The following is a 20,925-nucleotide window of genomic DNA, read 5'->3' as shown; positions in this document are numbered from 1 at the left end:
CTCCCCTTTGGGCATTGCAGGGCCCTCCTGGGCCCCGCCCAGAGCCTGGACATCCTGTTTCTTTGTAGGGGCTTCAAGGGAGAGCTGTTGGAGCCACAAGGAAAGGTTGGATTTTGAAGACAAAAATAATTTTCCTCCTTTGAAGGCAGCATGGGTGTAGTTAGAAACTGAGGAAGCCCCAGGAGTCTGAAACCAAGAGGTTGGGGCTCTAACCCTGCACCTTCCTCCTACTTATGTGACCTTGGGAAGGACTGAAGCTTCCTGAGCCTCAGCTGCCATTCTGTGAATGGTGATAAACCTCACAGGGTTATTGAGGGAGCATCTTAAATGAAATGGTGCTGTGCAAATGTTGTTTGTTTTTCCGTCAGGAATCCAAAGCAGGACTTAGGCCAGGAATGAGGCTTAGGGCTGATGAGGGGCCCTGACCCTGGGAAAGTGGTAGGTTAGGTGAGGCTGGCCCTCCCAGCACATATGGTAACCTCCCTGCCATTTGCCTTCTTTCTCCCCGCAGATGGCACTTCCTTGCCTGTCCCCCACCTGCCACATCTCTTCTAGAATTGCCACTCATGGAGTCTTCCTCCAAGGGAGCACCGACCTCTGTTCTCCAGGTTAAAATGTATGCCCTGCAGATGCAAGGAAGAGCAAACTGTCTGAGCTCAAGGATTTCCTGGTGACATTAAAAAATACATTGCTGGATTTTGATTGATAACTTCTAATTGAACCTGATCCTTATGGCTAATTTAGAGCATGAAGTCAACACTGAGCCATAATAGATAGTGTGGCAATTGAGCTCTGCTAAAGTGATCCTGGCCTTTCTAGTGCTTGTACCAAACAGAAAGGTGTCCCCATCTCCCTCTGGTCTCACAGTTGGGGGATGGCATGCTCTGTCCTCCTGCACAGCGACTCACTTGTGACTGGCACACTGTAGTTAAGGGGTAAGGGTCAGGGAGTCCACATTTGCACACTTCTGAGCCCCTTTGCTATTGTCCTCTTCCATATCCCAAGCATCTTGAACCCAATTGTCCAGGATAGAAAGCTCTCTCAATTTTTTTATTCCACAGGCTTTGAAGGGTATCAGGTATTGGCAGTTGACAATGCTTTCAAATGAGTAGCTAAAGTTAAAAAAGAAAAAAAAAGCAATTATGCCCCCTCTTCTGTACACAAATACACAGAAACTTTGTCTCTGAGCCGAAAGCAATGGGACAGATGTTAGAAGTCATTCCTCTCAACCTTCGCTTCTGCCAGCCAAAAGGGTCACAGGGTCCTTGAGAATTATGTGCAGCTCCTGGGGTGTTGAGGGTAAACAGGATAAAGATGTGAAATCATTTTGCTATTACTGCTTTAGCTGCAATTGCTTTATTTATTCCAAAAGGAAAGTTTAAGGCAATATTATAGTTATTACTGTTCATAGGACATCTTGGGGCCCCATTTTTATGGAGATATAACTGACATACAACACTGTAGTAGTTTTGGGCGTATAAGGGACCCTTCAGTCCTTACTATGAAGACTGAACCCTGTGAAGTCCCTCCCTGCCTCCGCCCCCGCATAGTTGCAGGTGCGGGGACTGCGGCCGGGACTGGGAAGCAGAACACTCTGGGCACCCTGTCCCCTGCATGTCTCTCCCCTGCTCTCGTCCCTGAAGCTGGGGAGGAGACAGCGAGTGTCCATCATCTCTATCCTTCCTTCTGTAGGCTTGTGTCCAGCGGCGTCCGCAGATTCGCTGTAACCATCACCCCTGAGAGGCTGTGTTCTCGCGAATGAATGTGGGACATCACAGCCTTCGTGGGCAGCCTCTGGCTCACGGCAGGCTGTTCCTGCTGAAGAGACACTAACCCTCTCTTGACAAGGATCCTGGTTGCTACCTCTGTAATCGCTGATTCATTCATTCATTCATTCATTCATTCATTCATTCATTCAGAAGACATTGCTGAGTGCCTCTTTGAGCGTGCACAGGTCTCTTAGAGTCCCTGCCCTCCTAGACATCTTTCTTCACAAAGAATTTTTCCACCACTGCATTTCATGTGCTACCTTGGAATGTCCTGCCTATGCAAATAGTTGCAAATTGGCTGGATTCAAGGGCTCCTCAGACTGACCCCTGGCCTGCATGTCCAGCCTTATTCTCAAGCCACACATCCGCAGCAGGCTGGTTCAGAGCTCCCCGCTCTGCGGGCTCTGTATTTTAGTGCTTTTCCTTGAACATTCTTCCTAGAGGAAGCCCTACCTTCTCTCTAACCAAATTATGCTACACTACGTATAATTCCTTAAATTTCTCTTCTGTGGATTTCACATAAATAAAGCAGGTCTTTTTATGTCATCAGAAAGATTATTTTTAAGTTAAGAGGTAGTCATGCCCTAGCCTGTCAGATGTGGTAATGGCGCCTAACCCAGTGCCTAGTGCATGGGTAAGCAATCAACATGAGCTGAGTGAGTGAATGAGTGAGCGACGTAGGCCCACCTGCAGAAGGGAGTGGTCCCTGAGGAGGAGAGGAATGGCTAGAAGGCCGTGCAGCTGTGGAAAGACAAGGCTTCCATAAGGAGGATTTTCCATGAGCATGCAGGACCATCCCGAGGCCCCGGTGTGCTCAAATTCCTGAACCAGTTTGGTTTACCTAACCAGGGTGTTATCTGCCTTCTGCCTCTTGACAGTTTTGAAACTTTCCCAAGACTTGCTTTTGTCCTTTGTAGAATGGTTTAACAGCAGTATGCATACTAATAACTAGTATGTGCACTAATATGTATGCCAACATGGTAGGTATATATACTGTAGCTAGTAAGATCTGTGCCCCTTGTCTCACTGGGTCACTGAGACCCCAGACAGCTGAAGTGTGTGAAAGCCCTTTGTGAGGAAGTTCACGTCTAAATCATTATTGTGATTACTCAATCACAGTAACTGGTTGCTCTGGGTCCCAGTACTTCTGCCTCAGTTGGCTTGGCTCTGAGTGGAGGGGGCAGACTTCATCTGTGTTTGTTCACTTGACTAGCTCCAAGATCTGGCCTGGTTTGGCACTCAGTAAACATGGAGGAGGGATGCACAGCCCTAGGCCATCATGTTCTTCTGGTAGTTTCCGCTGTAGACTCACATCCGGCTCAGCTGAGTGGTACCAGGTGGTTGAAAAGGAGCATTGCCTCAGTGTTGTTGGCGTGGTGCCTGGGCTCCAGGCCCTTGGGGTAGACGCCCGGAAACAAGGGGCAAAGCCACCCTTCATGCCCCAGTCAACAGAACCCTCCTCCCTCTATGCGTTTTCTTCAGCAACCAAGCCTTTATTTTTGCAAACTTTCTTTCAACATGAAAGCTGTGCTCACCCCCGGTTCCCTCCCTCTCCCCCAGCCCCACCACATCCGTTCACTCTCTTTGACCTTCTGCCAAAAACTCTTTCTTAACGCTCAGCCGCCCTCCATCTCATTTGCTCACAGTGTTTCATGCACTGTAAGTCCTTGGTGTTCAAACCCCCCGAGGTTACGTAAACAGTACTTGGAGCTGATCTTCTTTCTCTTTCTTTAGGGCTTTGTTTTAAGCTTCATTAGGGACTTCCTTCCATGAATAATTACCACCATTCTGTTTTGAGTGCTGCCCACCTTCACCCTATTTTGTTAAAAAACCATAGATCTTCTGAGATTGCTTTACTTTTAAAGTTATTAACTGCCTGCACATCAATCTTGCTGATCTTCTTTCAAGAGATTTTCCAAAGTGAGCTTCTGCATAGCTATTTTTCTGCCCCCGACCCTTTTTGTAGGAATACGAAATAAGGCAGAAGGAAAGGATTACAACACAAGGACCCAACCTCAGCTCCTTCAAACACCATGTTTGCAAGCCAACGCTGTGCCTGTCAGCCACAGCTCCCTATCTTATGAAACTTACTCGCAGTGGAATCAACTACATGGATATGGGGCTCTTCTGTGGATCCCCTGACTTTTACTCCGTACCATGCACTCTTTTCTTTCCCTGTCCCATTCCATTAAGGAGGTTGCCTCCCCTCTGTGATGCCATTTCCTTTCAATGAGACCAGAGGCCCAGCAAACAGGACCTCTCTTCTGGGCTGTCATCTTTCGGCCACTTCCTACCTCTGGCTCAGGCAGGTGGTTTAAATGAAACTCAAATTGTGATCATCAAGCATTTAATTAAAGGTAACATTGATTAGAAATCACAGGTCAGAATGGAAAATTAATATCCCTTGGGTTGCAGATGCAAATGCTAATGAGTAATCACCTAATTCCATGATGGAACCTGCTAATTCTCTGGGCCTCAGGGGGAACTCTACACATGCCATTAGGAACTGACAACTGCACCATATGTGTGACCAGGAGCTAGCTTTCCCTGGATCCCAAAAGAGGCTTCGTATTTGACCCCTGTCTTAGAAGGATGAGATAGAAATCCTCTCCGAGTTCTTAGAAGCTGAGTGTGTGACATTGGCCATGGGAAATACATTTCCTTATAGATTGGCCATCAGGCCTCAGTTTCATCTGCTCATTGAGTGCAACGGTTTAGTCATTCATGTTTAGTCATTCATCAACCAGGCACTCCCTTCCCTAGGATGGAATAATGCAGACACTCTAGGTTATGGTTGGGAGCTGTCCACTTTAATTTTTAACTCAGCCTAGCTCTTGTCTGTGAGCTGAGATTTTGATTATTCTATTTCCAAGACTCTCTTTGCAAAACAGAACCACTGATAAGAATTGGGTGCTGTGGCCCAGCAGCCTCTGGTTCAGGTCTGTCCCAGAAGGCAGGTGAGGTGGGAGCCCAAGGCTATGCCCCTTGGGAGATGTTTCCTGTTCTATCTCTGGAGGGGGCGAACTGCAGAGGAGGAGGAGATTAGAGTCCAGGGAACAAGGACACAGGGAAGTGGGGACCTGGAGTTTTGGCGGGCCAAGGAGAAGGCTCATGAAAAGAGAGTCTGGAGGAAGACGGGGGAAGAAAGCAGCAAACAAGCAGACAGGGTGAGGTCCCAGCAGAGCAAAAGGAAGCACGTTTGCTGGAGCTGGGTAAGCGCATTCTCAGCGTTCCTCCTTCACCTGACTTCATGCATTTCACCGAGCCAGTTGGGCCAGATCGCCCTCAACCCCACCACACTGTGCTCCCAAATACTTTGTAAGTAGCTTATTCCAGGTGTTAGGGCCTTCTAGGATGAACTGACAGCCATGCTTACTTGGGCTCGTTCTTGGGCCATCTTAAGCAGCTGGAGAGACATTTTCAAAAACAGCAGGGGTTTGGGTGAAACCTCTGCTCTATACAGACCATACTGCTAATAGCAAGACATGAGTATTGACTTCTTGTTCTTCCTGGATAGTTAGTCCCATTCTTCACAAGTTCTTTGTACACCCCCAAAACCCTGGACCTAACTCAACAAACAAACACAGGGAGACTGAAAGGTGGAAAGAAGGCAGAAAGCCTAGAGTTTCCAGGACATAAAGAATTATTACATGATGCTGAGCTTCCTGGGTTTCTTGATCACCCCCACATATCCTGGACAGGGCGCTAGTGAAGCCTCCAACCTGAAATCACCGACAGACATAGACAAAAAAGCTTTAAGAAAAGCCTGTTCCCCTGGTTGAAGGACAGGGAAAAGGGTGGCATGATAACAAAAGGAAACCTTCTTGGCAATGTCCACCCTACCCCAACAAAACACCAGCGGGCTGAATAGGGAGGGCCCAGCCCTGCTGGCACCTGTCTACTGACAGAAGCTGGCTGAGGTACTTCTACTCTGCACTCCAGTGCTATGGGAACCTGAGCTGGGAGCAAATCCTCCATCCCCCAGCAGAGCAAATCCAAATACGATAAACACAAAGAAATCATAAACTCCTTAATATCACACATATATGTTGACCAAAATGATCATACATATATGATGACCATACCAAAAATGAAGAAAAATATCATGAAAGAATCAGAGAAAAACTATGCCTTGCTTAAGGGAACATTTCCTCAAATGACAGTGATTTCTCATTTAAAACCATAGAGTCCACAAGGAAAAGAGGCACACCTTTTTCAAGTAGTGAAAGAAAAGAACTATTAACCTAGCTGTTAGCCTATATACAGCAAAAATATCCTTCAGGAATGAAGGGGGAAATCAGAGATTGTCAGATGAAGGAAAACTTAAAGAATTTGTCACCGACTTAGAAGATGTGGGTTAATTCCTAGAAAACCACAAATGACCAAACTCAATCAAGATGAAATAGACAACCTGAATAGTTCTTTAGACATTAACTAAATTGAAATTGTAAGTAAAAATCTCTTAAAAAGGAAATCTTCAGGTGAAAATATTTTAAGAAGAATTAATGCCAAATTTTCATAATCCATCTCAGAAAATCAAACAACAGTGAACATTTCTCAACTTATTTTATGAGGCTAGTATTATCCTGATATCACAACCCTAGAAAGATAGTACAAAAGATAAATAAAAAAGAAAGAGATAATTTGAAAAGTCCCCAATACAATTTTAGCAAATAAAATCCACTAATGTATAAGAAGAATAAGGCACCAAGGCAAAGTGGGATTTATTCAAGGTATGCAAGGCTAGTTCAATATTCAAAAGTCAATAATGTAATTTGCATGTTGACGTATTAAAGAATAAAAATTGTATGATTATATCAACTGATACGAAAAGATTCATTTGATACAATCCTACACTCATTCACAATAAAAGCTCTTAGCAAACCAGAGGTAGAGGGAGCTTCCTTAACTGGATGAAAGGAAGTTACAAAAACCCTACAGATAACCTCATACTTAATGATGAAAGCCTGAATGTTTCCCCCCAGGACTGGGACAAACACAAGAGTGTCTGTTCTCAACACGTTTAGTTGTGAGTATAGTACTGAAAGTTGTAACCACTGAAATAAGGCACAGGAAAGAAATAGGGGCACTTGGGTGGCTCAGTGGTTTGAGTGTCTGATTCTTGATCTCAGCTCAGGTCTTGATCTGAGGGTTGTGAGTTCAAGCCCCACGTTGGGCTCCATGCTGGGCATGGAATCTACTTAAATAAAAATAATAAAACACATACCAGTTGCAAAGGAAGAAATAAAGCTTTCTTGCCAATGACATGGAGGTTTACATAAAAATTTCCAAGGAATTTACAAAAAAATTTCCTACAACTAAGAAATGAGGTCAGCAAGGAAGTAGGATACAAGGACCATATGCAAAAACCAATGGCATCTCTATATACTAATAGTGAACACTTCAAAACCAAAATTAAAAACTCAGTACTATTTATAAGAGTTCGAAAAAAAATGACACGCTTAGGCACAGATCTAACAAAATTTGTGCAAAATCTGCATGCTGAATTTATGGAATGCTGATGAAAGAAATCAAAGAAGACTGTAGTAAATGGAGAGACATACCATGTTCATGGATTAGACTGCTTAACATCATAAAGATGCCAATTCTCCTTCAGTTGATCAGTAAGTTGAATGCAATTTTTATTCGAATCCCAGCAAGGAGTTTTGTAAACATAGAGAAGTTTATACCAAAATTAATATGGAAAGGCACAGGTAATAGAATAGCTAAAATAATCTTGAAAAAGAAGAATAAAATGAGAGGAGTCAGTTTATCCTAATATCTATACAGCAATCAAGAGTGTGGTACTGGCAAAGTGACAGACACATAAATCAATGCAACAGAACAGACAGCCCAGAAAATAGAACCACACACATATGCCAGGTGATTTTTTTGTCAAAGGTACAAAAGCAATTTAATGGAGGAAGGATAACCTTTTCAACTACTGGTTCTGGGGAAACTGGACATCCATAGGCAAAAATATGACCTAAATGTCACACTTTATTTAAAATGTAGCTCAAAATGGATCACAGACTTAGATGTAAAAGAAAGATTTATGAATTGGACTAATCAAAATTAAAAACTTATGCTCTGTGAAAGACCTTGTAGAGAGGATCAAAAGGCAAGCTACAGACTGGGTGAAATATTTACAAACCACATATCTGACAAAGGACTAGGGTCTAGAACAAAGAAATCTTAAAACTTAAGAGTCAAAAAAGAATCTGATTAGAAAATAAGCAAAAAACATGAGCAGCCATTTCAAGAAAGAGGAAATACAGATGGCAAATAAGCCCATGAAAAGGTGTTCAGCATTACTAGCCTTTAGGGAAATGCAGATTAGAACCACAATGAGATATTGCTGCATGGCTAAAAGACAAATAGTTGATGACACTAATTGTTGATGTGGATGTGAAGAAACTGGATCATCCACACATTGCTGTTGGGAATTATGAAATGATACAGCCACCCTGAAAAATGAGTTAACAATTTCTTATGAAAATAAACAGGCAATTACCATATGACCCAGCAATTGCCCTCTGGGGCATTTATCCCAGAGAAATGAAGATTTATATTCACACAAAAACCTGTATATGAGCGTTCATTGCACCTTCCAGTCGAAACTGGAAACAGAGATACCCTTCAGTGGGTGAATGGTTTAGCACAATGTACATCCATGTCATAAAACACGGTTCAGGAACAAAAAGAAGTGAACTGTTGATACACACAACAATTTGGATGCATCTCCAGGCAATTATACCGAGTATAAGTGGGTAACCCCAAAATGCTATATACTGTATGATTCCATTTATATATTTTTCAAAAGACAAAATTTTAGAGCTCCTTCATTTATATTAATATCTGCTAACTTTTATGGTAATCACATCCTTGCTTTTATTATTTTCTCATGAACTGCACATCCTTAAATATTAAAGATTTTTAAAACTTTATAATGATTGAAGTCATGCAGGATATATTACATCATCTTGCACTTTATTCACTCAACACAGTATGTTTATTTTATTTATTTTTTAGCACAGTATGTTTATAAAAGGCATCTAAGATGTTGCCTGTATAATTCTTCCACTTTGATTTGCTATATAAAATTCCATGGACTAGTAGTCCATAATTTGCCCATTCTTCCCTGATGGACAATTGGATTGTTTACAATTCTTGGCTCCCTTGAGTAATGTTAGTGTGAACAATTTTGTGCATGTCTTCTCGTGAGTATGTGCATATACTTCCTTGGGTAAATACCAAGGAATGGTCATAGGTTGAGATCATCTGTAAATGTTTTCTAAAGTGGTTGCACTAACTTTCATATCATCAGCAGCATGTGAAAGTCCCCATTTCTCCACATTCTAATGGTTGATGTGGTTTGACTTTTTAATTTTAGCCATTTTGGTACATGTGTGGTGGTATCTCATTTAGTTTTAATTTGCATTCTTCTGTTGTTAAGGAGGTGAATGTGATGGTTAATTTTACGTGTCGAACTGGTTAGGCTATGGTACCAGTTGTTTGGTTGAACCCCAATCTCAATCTAGATGTTGCTGTGAATGTGTTTTTTTAGATGGGAGTGACATTTAAACTAGTAGACTTGGAGTGAATCAGGTCACCTTCCATGATGTGGGTGGGCCTCACCCAATCAGTTGAAGGCATTAATAGCAAAAACTGAGATTTTCTGAAAAGAGAGAATTCTGCCTCTAGATTGCCTTCAGACTCAAGACTGCACCATTAACTCTGTTTTGGGTGTCCAAGGTTCTGACCTTCCTTGCAGATTTCAGACTTGCCAGGTCCCACAGTTGTGTGAGCCAATTCTCTAAAATCAATCTCTCTCTTTCCCTCTCTGTCTCTCAATAGATAATAGATAGATGATAGACAGATAGATAAATAGATGATAGATAGATAGATGATATATAGATAGATGATAGATAGGAAGATAGATGATAGATAAATAGATAGATAGATAGATAGATGATAGATAGATGATAGATCGATCGATTGCCTATCGGTTCTGTTTCTCTGGAGAACCCTAAAAGATTGAGCAGCTTTTCATATGTTTATCAGCTATTTTGATTTCCCCTTTTGTTAAAAAGTATTTTCTTATTTTTTCTATTGGTATATTTATCTTTTTCTTAATAATTTTTAGGCATTTAAAAATACATTCTGTGTATGAGCCCTATGCAGTAGTGTATGTTACAAACGTCTTTTCCATAACTTGCCTTTTTACTCTCCTAATGGCGTCACTTAATAAATAGAAATTCATAATTTCAGTGTAGTCCACTGTGTCAATCTTTTCCTTAAGTTAGTACTTTTTGTATCCTGAACCCAATTTTCCCTAGCCTAAAAACATGAAGTTATTTTCTGTATTATTTTGTAAAGCCTTTATTATTAGTTCTTTTACAGTTAGATCTGTAATACACCTGGAATCAATTCTTATATATGGCATGAAGTAGGGGTCAGGTTTTATTTTTTACCCATATGGATATCTAATTGTCCCAGTACAATTTATTGGAAAGACCATTCTTTGCCCTCCTTTTCTATATCTTTGTCATAAATCAAGTGTTCATATATGCTTGATGTGTTTCTGGGGTCTCCATTCTGTTTCATTCGTTTTGTCTTTCTATCCTTGAGCTAATAGCATGCTGTCTTAATGATCTTCAGCTTTATAATAAGTCTTGGTACCCGACAGAGTAAAATCTCCCATCTGGTTCATTTTTCTTTTTTAAAGAATGTCTTCACTCTTCTAGACAATTTGTATTTTTATATAAATTTTAGAATCAGCTTGTAATTGTCTTTCTCTGCTTGACTTATTTTACTTAGCATTATCTCCTCCAGTGCCGTCCACGTTGCAGCAAATGTTGAGAAATCGTTCTTTCTGATAGCTGAGCAATATTCCCTTGTATATATGGACCACATCTTCTTAATCCAGTCATCTGTTGAAGGGCATCTTTCTCTCATCTATGGAACATAAGAACTAGGAAGATCGGTAGGAGAAGAAAGGGATAAAGAAAGGGGGGTAATCAGAAAGGGTGAATGAAGCATGAGAGGCTATGGACTCTGAGAAGCAAACTGAGTGCTTCAGAGGGTAGGGGGGTGGGGGAATGGGATAGACTGGTGATGGGTAGTAAGGAGGGCACGTATTGCATGGTGCACTGGGTGTTATACGCAAGTAATGAATCATCGAACTTTATATCAAAAAAAAAAAAAAAGAAAGAATCAGCTTGTAAAAGTGCAGATACACAAAACCCGTTGAAATTTTTGTTGGGATTGCATTGAATCTCTATCAACTGGAGGAGAACTGCAATCTTTATAATACTGAATTTTCCATCCATGGACATATCGACATGGTATGTTTTTCCATTTACTTAGACCTTTAATTTCCTTACTAATGACTTTTAACTTTCTGTCTGGAGGTGTTGCATATTTCTTATTAGATTCTTTTCTCATTTTTTGATGCTATTATATATCTCAGGACTCTTGCTATTATATCTCATATTTTGTATCTCATTATTTGATTATTTATGTGTATGAAATGCATTGATTTTTAACGTACTGATTTGTGTATACCCAGCAATCTTGGTAACTCAGTTATTGATCCTGATAGCCTATCTATATATTTTTTTTTCAATTTTTACTTATACAATTATATCATCCATAGATAATGGTAATCTTCCTTCCTTCCCCTTCCTTCCTTCCTTCCTTCCTTCCTTCCTTCCTTCTTTCCTTCCTTCTTCCCTTCTTCCTTTTTTCTCTTTTTCTTTTAGCCTCACTGATCTATCTATCTGGCTAAGACCTCCAGAAAAATGTTGAAAAGAAATACTGCTAGAGGACATCCTTTTCCTAATCCCTATAAAAGAAAACTTCCCACATCTCACTCTTACGTATGATCTTCACTATACACCTTCATGTAGTTACCCCTTATTTGATTAAAATGTTCTGTTTCTAGCTGGTTAAGAATTTTGTTTTTGTTTTTAGAGAGGGGGGAGGGGCAGAGGGAGAGAGAGAATCCCACAGGCTCCACAGACGGTAAGGTACGTATCCCCACATGGGTGGGGCTTGATCTTACAACCCTGAGATCATGACCTGAGTCAAAATCAAGAGTCAGTCACTTAACCAACTAAGCCACCCAGGCGCCCCAAGAGGTTATTTGTTTTTTTGTTTTCTTAATATACCATTTATTGATGTTGAATTTTACCAAATACTTCTTCCATGTATTGAGCTGTTATTGTTTGTTCTCCTTTATTCTGTTAATGTTCTGAACTACGATTGTTGTTCTAATGTTAAACAAATCCTGCATTGCTGGAATAAATGCAAATTGGTTGGATATTATGGAGTTCTGTTTGTTTGTTTTTGAGAGAGAGAGTGAGCAGAAAGGGAGAGAGAAAATCTTAAGGAGACTCCACACTGGTTGGTGCTCAATCTCACAACTCTGAGATCATGACCTGATTCAAAAGCAAGAGTCAGACAGCAAGAGTCAGACGCTTAACTGACTGAGCCACCCAGGCACCCTCCCCCATGATACTATGTTTTTATACATAGCTGGAATCAGTTTGATATTATTTTGTTTCAGGTTTCTATAACACGTTCCTGAGAGAAATCAGCTCTTTTACTTTCTTGAAGCGTCCTTGTCTAGTTTTAAAATCAAGTGGAAACTTTCTTCATTAAACGATTTCCTTCTTTGTCTAGTCCCTGAGCATAGAGCCCTGGGAAGACTGTTACTTTGTTCCAGGACACTCAGGATATCATTTTGTTATATTTTGGACCTCATCATTTCTATTTTCTTTTTCTTTCTTTCTTTCTTTCTTTCTTTCTTTCTTTCTTTCTTTTTTCATTTTTAATTTAATTTAATTTTATTTGTTTAATTTTTATTTTATTTTATTTTTTTGGACCTCACAGTTTCTGTTGGGAAGCCTCCTGACTGTATGTAATTGAATGGAATCTATCTTGTATCTCTGGCTGCTTTAAAATTTTTCTCTTTGACTTTGTTTTCTGTAATCTTATTATTATTGTGTATTTGTATTTATCCTATTTCACATTTGTTCCACTTCTTGAATATGAGGTATTAACACTTTCCTTCAGTTTTAACGCATTCTCAGCCATTATCTCTTCAAGTATTGTTTCCATTCCATTCTTTCTCTCCCAGAAGAAATTTTGGATACTGTATCTTCTGTATCTTTTATGTTGTTTTGTTTTGACTGCTTGTTTCATATCCTTTTGTTTGGATCTGTGCTTCTTTCTGGACAATTTCTTCTAATCTGTCTCCAGTTAATCAATTCTCTTCTCAGTAGTGTCACTTTTCATGTTACACTCATTCACTAAGTTTAAGTTTTATATTTAAGATATTTACTTTGACTTCAGTTACTTTACTTTCAGTTCTAAGGTCCCTATCACATATTTATTTTAAAGTCTTATTTTCATATTTCAATACATAGAGTCTCTGTGGGTATACTTCTATTGTCTCTTGTTTTTGATGCCTGTTCATTTTGATTTTGTGATGAATGTTCTATTTGAATTTTTTTTTTTTTTGGTAGAAACTATTTCAGTCTTGAGCTTATCTTCTTCCCGAGAGCTTTAGTTTTCTTTCTTTTGTCAAGCTTCTGGGACACTAGCAATCCAAGATTTCTTTAATCCAAGCCACCCAGAGAATGTGAAGCTGTGATGTAGTCTGTGTGAAAGCCGGGTTATTTCTAGTCTTCTTATAGCTTGGCCCCATACCAAAACTCAGGGGGTTTGCCAGATACCAACCCTTGGAAAGTACTGGGCTTCCATGCTTGTCTCCCTGAACCTAGGGGGCTGTCACCAATCTCCATGTTAGCCAGCAATACCAGCCTCTCACCAATCCCCATTTTAGCCAACAAAAGTAGGGCAAGAGTCTAGGCTGGTTCAGGGGTTGGGCTCACTGATCTGGATTTCAGTATTCTCTTGGATATTTTCTGATACTTCTTATCTATGTTGTTAGCTCTCCCATGCCCTCAAACAGATTTTTAAAAAACACTGTTTAGCTTTTATGAGTCCTAGGAAGGAAGATTGATCCTAGTCTACCAAGAATGGAAATCCTAATGACTATTTTCATGGGTAATAAATTTACATTACTTTTAGAATTTATGACTATGCCAAATGATCACATTCTCCTGTGTTTACTGAACTTTAAAAATGAATTTTATTTTCTTATTTATATGTAGTAATTACAAATAACAAGGATGGCCACTATAGTCAGCTGAGTCTAGTGTTCAATACACCAGGGCTCTTGGCAAAGGGAGTGAGTGGGAACTGGAACTTAGAACAGGCTCTGCTGGCCAAACTCATCCATGGGGGTTTCTCCATCCAAAGGGGTCACCTTTTTCTAATCTGTATGAAGACTAAAAGTGACCCTCGCTAGGAACTGCCACTACAAAGGTGTATAAGGTAAAGTTTATCCATAGGATTTGCAGAAGGCCTGGAAATAGGTAATCTAACCAGAGGGGGACAGTGTGGGAGGCTTCCTGAACTAATGAACAGCCAAGAATGATTTATAATTTGTGAGTCATTTGTATGTAAATTTTGGTTTCTGAATTACTTTATGGCATTTATGCATTTAAGAGATTATTTCTTGAAGTTTTATTTACACTGTTCACTTGCTTTGCCAACTTTAAAATTTTTTAAACAATAGTTAATACAAGAGTAAACTTTACTATAGATTATCTTTTGAATTACAGTGAAATCCCATGTTTGCATTAGAGCATGTCTGGAGAGATGATGATTTTATGACATGAACGCATTTTATAAGCAACCACAAGCATAGTTATTTAAGTGTCACCCAAAGCCCAGCATTGGAAGACAGACATTGGAAGATGAAAATGAGGAATTCTTGATACAGATAGTCAGAAGACTATCAAGAGACCAAGACGCCATGCTAAAGAAGTTGGATGTCATCCTATAGTGAATACCTACCTGGGCTTAACCCCAGCAATGTTCTGGAGAGGCCACTGGGAAGGGGGCAGCTTGGAGCTGATGGGGTTGATGGTAGTGTAGCCCAGCCAGTGTGGGGCCACCACAAGGGGACACACGCCCAAGGTGAAGACTGGGTGGAGGCGTTTTTGGGATAGAATCCTCACATAGCTTGTCACCTAAACAGTGAGAGGAAAACCCCTGATGTTATTTCTCATTATTGTTTATTTAGAATATAACTAAAAAATAAAATTAATAAATCACCAATTTCAATTAAAAACAGTATTATGGAATTGCCCTTATTTGACTCATTCTGTTAAAATAAAAGTTCACAATACTGCAAAACTATAAAGAAGAGGAATCTAAATGTATGAGGTTTCTTATATAGTTCTTTTCCACTCTAAGTCCTGCTTTTAAGTATCTGGGGCACTTGCGGGGAAGTGGCAGGAAGGCAGAAAAGGCAAGGGCTGGAGAAAGAAACCTATTTGACTCCATGTCTCTTCAACTCATGTTTGGAAATTTTTTGTGCAATTAAGGCACAGTTTACGTCTGCAAAGCAAGCCATTCATGTTTCAATGAAAAGCACCCCCAGAATATTTCAGTCATCTAAAAAGTTACTTTCTTTTGTACGAATACTCGATGCTACTACAGGTTTCATACAAAATACTGTATTCGATATAGTAAACCAGCAAACCATGAGAGAACTGTGGGGATAACTCTATCTCAATCTTTTCCCCTTAGGGCTAAGCCAGGAGCATTGTGTCAGAATCCAAGTTTAGGGGTTGGACAGAGAAATCTTCCCGCAAGCCCCAGCGGAGCCCATTTTGGAAGAAGCAGGGCCACATGAACACCTGGAGGCTGTGGTCCTGCGGGGGTGGGGTGCTTCTTTTCTGGGATAGGGTACAAGTCCCTTGGAATGGAGGTTCAGGAGAATGGGGACTGGTAGAAGCCAGCCGTGTGAGGGAGAGCTGGAACCCTGGGGGTGATCTGGTCTGGGCCTTCCCCTCCTGACAGATTGCATAGGCAATCTGGCCACACGCCCAACCACGGGGTGTGTTTAGGGTAACTTGTAGCTTTCTACTCTCTTGGCCTGGATATGGAGGAAGAGGAAAAAAACCCGCAAACACAGAACATACAACTACTTCCAAAGAGACTGAGGTAACCTGAAAGACACTGCTTCCCACTGCAGTGAGTTTATTCTTTAGAATGGGAATTTTCTTTCTTTTTTTTTTTTAATGATTTTTTATTATATTATGTTAGTCACCATACAGTACATCCCCGGTTTCCGATGTAAAGTTCGATGATTCATTAGTTGCGTATATAATTTTCAAGTGATTTGCTCCTCCTGGGATACCTTCACTCCCTCCCCCACCGACAGGATGAACACAGTTATAGGGAATACAAGATCCAAACATCTTGCATCCTCAGTTGGTAAATGTGTGTGTATTCATCAAGAAAATCCAAAACGGTGTTTGGTTTACAATGAGATCATGGGTGATCTTGGGGTTTTGTGTGTGTGTGGGGGGCGGGGGTTTACCATTTTTCCTTGTTTTCGAATTGGGTAAAACATTTTTGACCATGTATAGCTACTTATTTTCCAAAGCAAAACAAGACAATGCAAACCGTAAGGCTATGTCCACTTAAATGAGAGACAAGCAGCACTCCCTTCATCCCTTCTTCCCTGAGCATGTGGCAGTCTCTCTGGGCCATGGCTGTAGGGCTCTGTCTGGGCTATTAAGGGGACAGGGTTGGGGGGGTGGGCCTGGGTGCAACAGTGAGGCCATCAGCAGGTTGCAGGTTAGAGGGAAGAGGAAGGAAGGCAGCGCCTGGGGAGAAGGAAGCCTTTCTGATGCCCCAGTGCCCCATCTCCCCTCCAGCTCTCCCTGGCCTCCCCAGGCTGCATGATCTCTGCTCTCTGCCCAGAGCGTTCTCACACCCTTCCTGTGGCTCTGCCCGGCGCCGCAACCCTTGAGGCAGCACCCTCTGTTCCAACACAGCCCTGTCCCATTGCCCCCACCCATGCTTGGCCAAGGGACCTGGTCCCCCACTGCTGTGCCGGGGATTAGCTGTTCTGAAGAATGAATTCACGTTTAGGGCCAACAAGCGGGGATTAGTTAACGCACAACCTCTCCGTGATCTTCCGAGGGGCCAGAGGGGCCTTTTTATTTACTTACTTTTTAATTTTAGTGGGGAACTTCTGGTGACCCAGTAGGGGAAAGGCACGCCATGTGCTCTGCCACTCAGTTTCCACAAGGGGAGATCTGCCCCAATAACTTTGTGGGACGGGCACAACTGTCCCCAGACTACAAACAGAGAAACTGAGGCTTAGTGGACTCAATGAACAAACAACAAGAACAAAGTCCTCATCCCAAATCATGCAGCTAACTAGGGGCCAGGCTGCAACCAGATTCTCCCTCGCAGCTGAAGGGAGCCTCCCAGAGGCTCACTTGCAAGCACCATGGGCTGGGCGCTGTCCACTCTGTCTACCCGAATCTAGTCCTGGCCACAGGCATACGGGTGCTACGCAAGCACGGCCACCTCTGCTGTCATTACCTCTGAGGACACAGCAACATCTTCAGCAGCAGTCAACACCCACTGACGTGCGACGGAAATGTATGGGTCTCTGAGTGTTGGGGAAGTCTCATGGAGAAAAAAAACTGATAAAAAAACTTAGAAATTCTGTGCAATCTCATTTTTGTAAGTATTCGAGCCATTCGTTTTGTCTGTAAATAGAATAGCTGTAGCTGAATAATTTTGCTCTTTCTTGCAGGCATGATTTATTTATTTACCTTTTAGTGTTTAATCATATCTTTGATATTAAATATTAGGCTCAGACTCCTTCCCAAAAGGCATAACTTATAATATCATGGGGACATTAAATTTAATCCCTGCTGGCAATTATTTGATGCTATCCTGGAAAATCAGCTTACAGCAGCTGCAGGCACGTGCGGCCCCAAGCCTCCATGTACGTTGTACTTGTGATAAAACAGCCGTGGAGACCCTGCAAAGAAGTCTGTTGACCTTTTTCCCACACAGTAACACCGTGCCCTGTACTGAGTCTCCATCTTGCTAATTGAGTTGCAGGGAATTCACGTAAAGCTTCCAGTGTCTGCTCTTTTGAGACCATTTATCTTCCTTTTCCATTTTTCTTTTAATTATTGTAAAAAGTGAAATGAATATTTTTTGGAGTGTGACTCTTTGGAGGCTGCTGTTCTATATTCCGTAGACATCTCTAAGGTTCCCTACAGCCTCCCCTAAATAATCCCGTATCTTAACTTTTCTTGTGGGTTGGAGATGAAATAAAGAAGTTGACATTTTTAGAGCAAGAGCAGAAGGTCCATCTCATACATAATATATTCCTGAATCGGGACCATGAAAACACTGCTAAAGGGAGTTAACGAACCTAAAAAATGAGCATTTTGTTTCCTCGTTTTAAAAGAAATCTCATTAACAGACTGGTATGATATTTCTCATTTTTGGATCATTCAGTTTTCCCTCTGTCTCTATTTATTTATTTATTTGTTTATTTATTTATTTATTCATTTATTCCCCTCTGTCTCCTTTTTAAAGGCTTATGGTGTTTATGGTATTAAACGTGCTCTTTGTGAATAAGACGGAGAAGAAAAAAACCCCAGCTTTTCCTAAAGTACCCACAAGGCCAGAATTTCAAGCCAAGGTGTTTTTAACTGAAGATATCCTAGGTGACTGTGTTGGGAGCAGGGCGTCTTTCCTGGCTGAGCTCACTCTGGGATGGTTCTGGAGCTGCTGGAGCTTGGGAGCTCCGTTCAGGCTGCCGAGGCCATGGGGAGTCGTGGAAGGCCAGGCGCAGGTGCCATCTTTCTTTGGGGCTGGAGCCTAGCTGCCTTTCTGTCCATCCTGTCATTCCTTTCTTGCTCACCTATTTCCTCCCTGGCACTGTTTTGCTGACCGTGCTTGTAAGAGGTGTGCTTCTGTGTATTCTTAGTGTCTGTCTTTCTTACAGCAGCCAATTATCTCGTTCAGGTCCATAGATCACTCACGATGAGCTCTTCTCTGCTTGTCCTCTCCAAGAGATGACCTCCTTGCCCCATGTGAAGATTCCCTCTTGGTTTTAACACGCTTGCAGGCCAGGTTTATTTTAGATGGGTACTTCTCTTGGTATCTGAGAAGAGAGGTGTAACTGAGAACCTCTTCCTTTTTGATTTAATAAGCACTATGATCTTTCTGCAGGGGCCATGCTACTCTTCTCCGTATCCTTCCAAATTTTAGTGTATGTGCTGCTGAAGTGAGCACAATAAGCATTACGATCTGCTTATATTGCTTTTCCTATTTAGGTCTATCAATGGGACACAGGACACTCATTATGCAAGCACTCAAGTTAGCCCCTCACTTTGGAGAAATTATTTCCCTTTTTGGTTAAGCTTTTACGGAACATGGGAATTTATGGAGCTTTAAATAAAATCTACGGATCACGCCAGTGCAAAAATGTTGTCAGAAGAAACATTATAAGAAATTTAGCTTTTTCCTCTTTGGAGCTATTCTTCATTTGCTCAGAATAAACAACAAAACCAACAATGTTAGACAAACACACTTTGGTTATAGTGTTTTGTCTCCTCTGTGCTCTATGCTATATACCTGGGTGGTCTGATCTGCAGCCACTAGCCACTGTGGCTCTTGGGACTTTGCAGTCTGGCTAGTCTAAACCGAGATGTGCTGTCAGTATAAAATATTCACTGGATTTCGGACTGAATATAAAAAAATTATAAAATATCTCAATTGTTTTTACAATTGATTACATGTTGAAATAATATTTGGGATATATTGAGTTAAATAAAACCTACTAAAATTAATTTTACCTATTTCCATTTATCTTTCAAATTTTACCTGTTTTTATTGTTGTTGTTTTGCTTTTTTTACCTTGTTAATAAACATATGTGGCTCACATCATATTTTTCTTGGACAGCACTAGAATGTGCAGGACACCCACTGCTTAACAGCCAAGATTTTTAAATTTTAAGATGCTGTGTATTCAATAGTCCTTCTGTAGGAACCTAATGCTTGATTATAATTACCACTTGGGTCCAATGAGTCTTTTGGACTCAATATGTCTTTTTACAATACTAGGAAATGTTCAATGTTCTTACATTTTTTTTTAAGAGACGGAAGTATTAACTATAAAGGATTGAATCCACATTGCAGAAGGAGACAATGTACAGTTTACTGCACCTTCAGGATTGTACGGTATGTATAAGCATATAATTTCTACAAGTGAAGTATGGCTTAGTTTTGGTATTAATTTCCCATCCCTCCTCACTAGACAGCATACAATTAATTTAGCCAGGTATGAGTAAATCACGCTTCTCTGCCTGGTTTTCCCGTTGTCTGTCTCCCATGAACCCCACACTGTTTTTATCCCATACCATCTGCTGTGGGATTCTTGCTTTGTTATATCAGGACTTTCCATACCAATTGCAGAGATAGCTCTCAGTCTCTCTATCTGCAGTTGCTCAATAGGAGGACTTAAAATAGAACATCTTCAACAAATTTCTGCAACTCTCTATTTCCAACAGCATAGGCTCTAAGAAGATTAACTCTGCCTCTGCTGCTCTCTGCAAAAGGCCTGCTGGGGTCTTAGTTCTGCTCTGGAACCTATGATTGGATGACAGCTGGCTGCTGCATCTGTTTTGCAACTTTCTTGTCTGCCCTTAGTTGCTATCATACAAGAAGTCTCATTCTGGGTTTTGGTAAGAGAACAGTTTCCACATTGATTCCAGAATGATATTGGCTCCTGTTTGTTCGCAAAAGACTTGTGTTCTGTGTGGCCTCCTGTTTCTCTGTTGAATATCCGTCCCTTTCCCCATCAAGTCCCAAACAGTTGATTAAAATATTTATCCAATAGAAACAGTTCTTGTCCCAGAGGGGAATTTCTCCATGTCCCTGTGCTTGCATTAGAGGCATCAAAACCCACTCTGGTATTCAAACAATACTAGAGAGCTCCATAATGTGCCCAAAAATTATGCAGTAGGTTTGTTTAAAAATATTTCCTCAGATCAAAGCAATATTTGGCATATCAACCTTAGAAACAATAACCTTAAAGAGAGAGGGTTAAGTTATATGAAAGAATATGTTTTTTCAAATAAAAAAACCCCAGCTGACTGATTGAGTCACCAATGTCCTTTGCTTTCATTATTATTGCTCAAGAAAATTCTATGTTGGTGATTTTCTAAATTCTTTTTTTAAAAACCAAAAT

General features: G+C 40.9%; 1 non-coding gene across 1 annotated transcript; it reads right to left on the bottom strand.

Moving 5' to 3' along the window:
• Nucleotides 1-18,858: 18,858 nt before the first annotated feature.
• On the bottom strand, nt 18,859-18,968 carry LOC117802103. The gene has a single exon (XR_004625159.1). It is a non-coding gene; the product is annotated as a U6 spliceosomal RNA (small nuclear RNA).
• Between the last annotated feature and the right edge of the window lie 1,957 nt (nt 18,969-20,925).

Source organism: Ailuropoda melanoleuca, chromosome 4, assembly GCF_002007445.2.
Source record: "Ailuropoda melanoleuca isolate Jingjing chromosome 4, ASM200744v2, whole genome shotgun sequence".
NCBI classification, from domain to species: Eukaryota; Metazoa; Chordata; class Mammalia; order Carnivora; family Ursidae; genus Ailuropoda; species Ailuropoda melanoleuca.
Note: the sequence above shows the minus strand (reverse complement) of the source record. Positions and strands in the feature narration are given on the sequence as shown.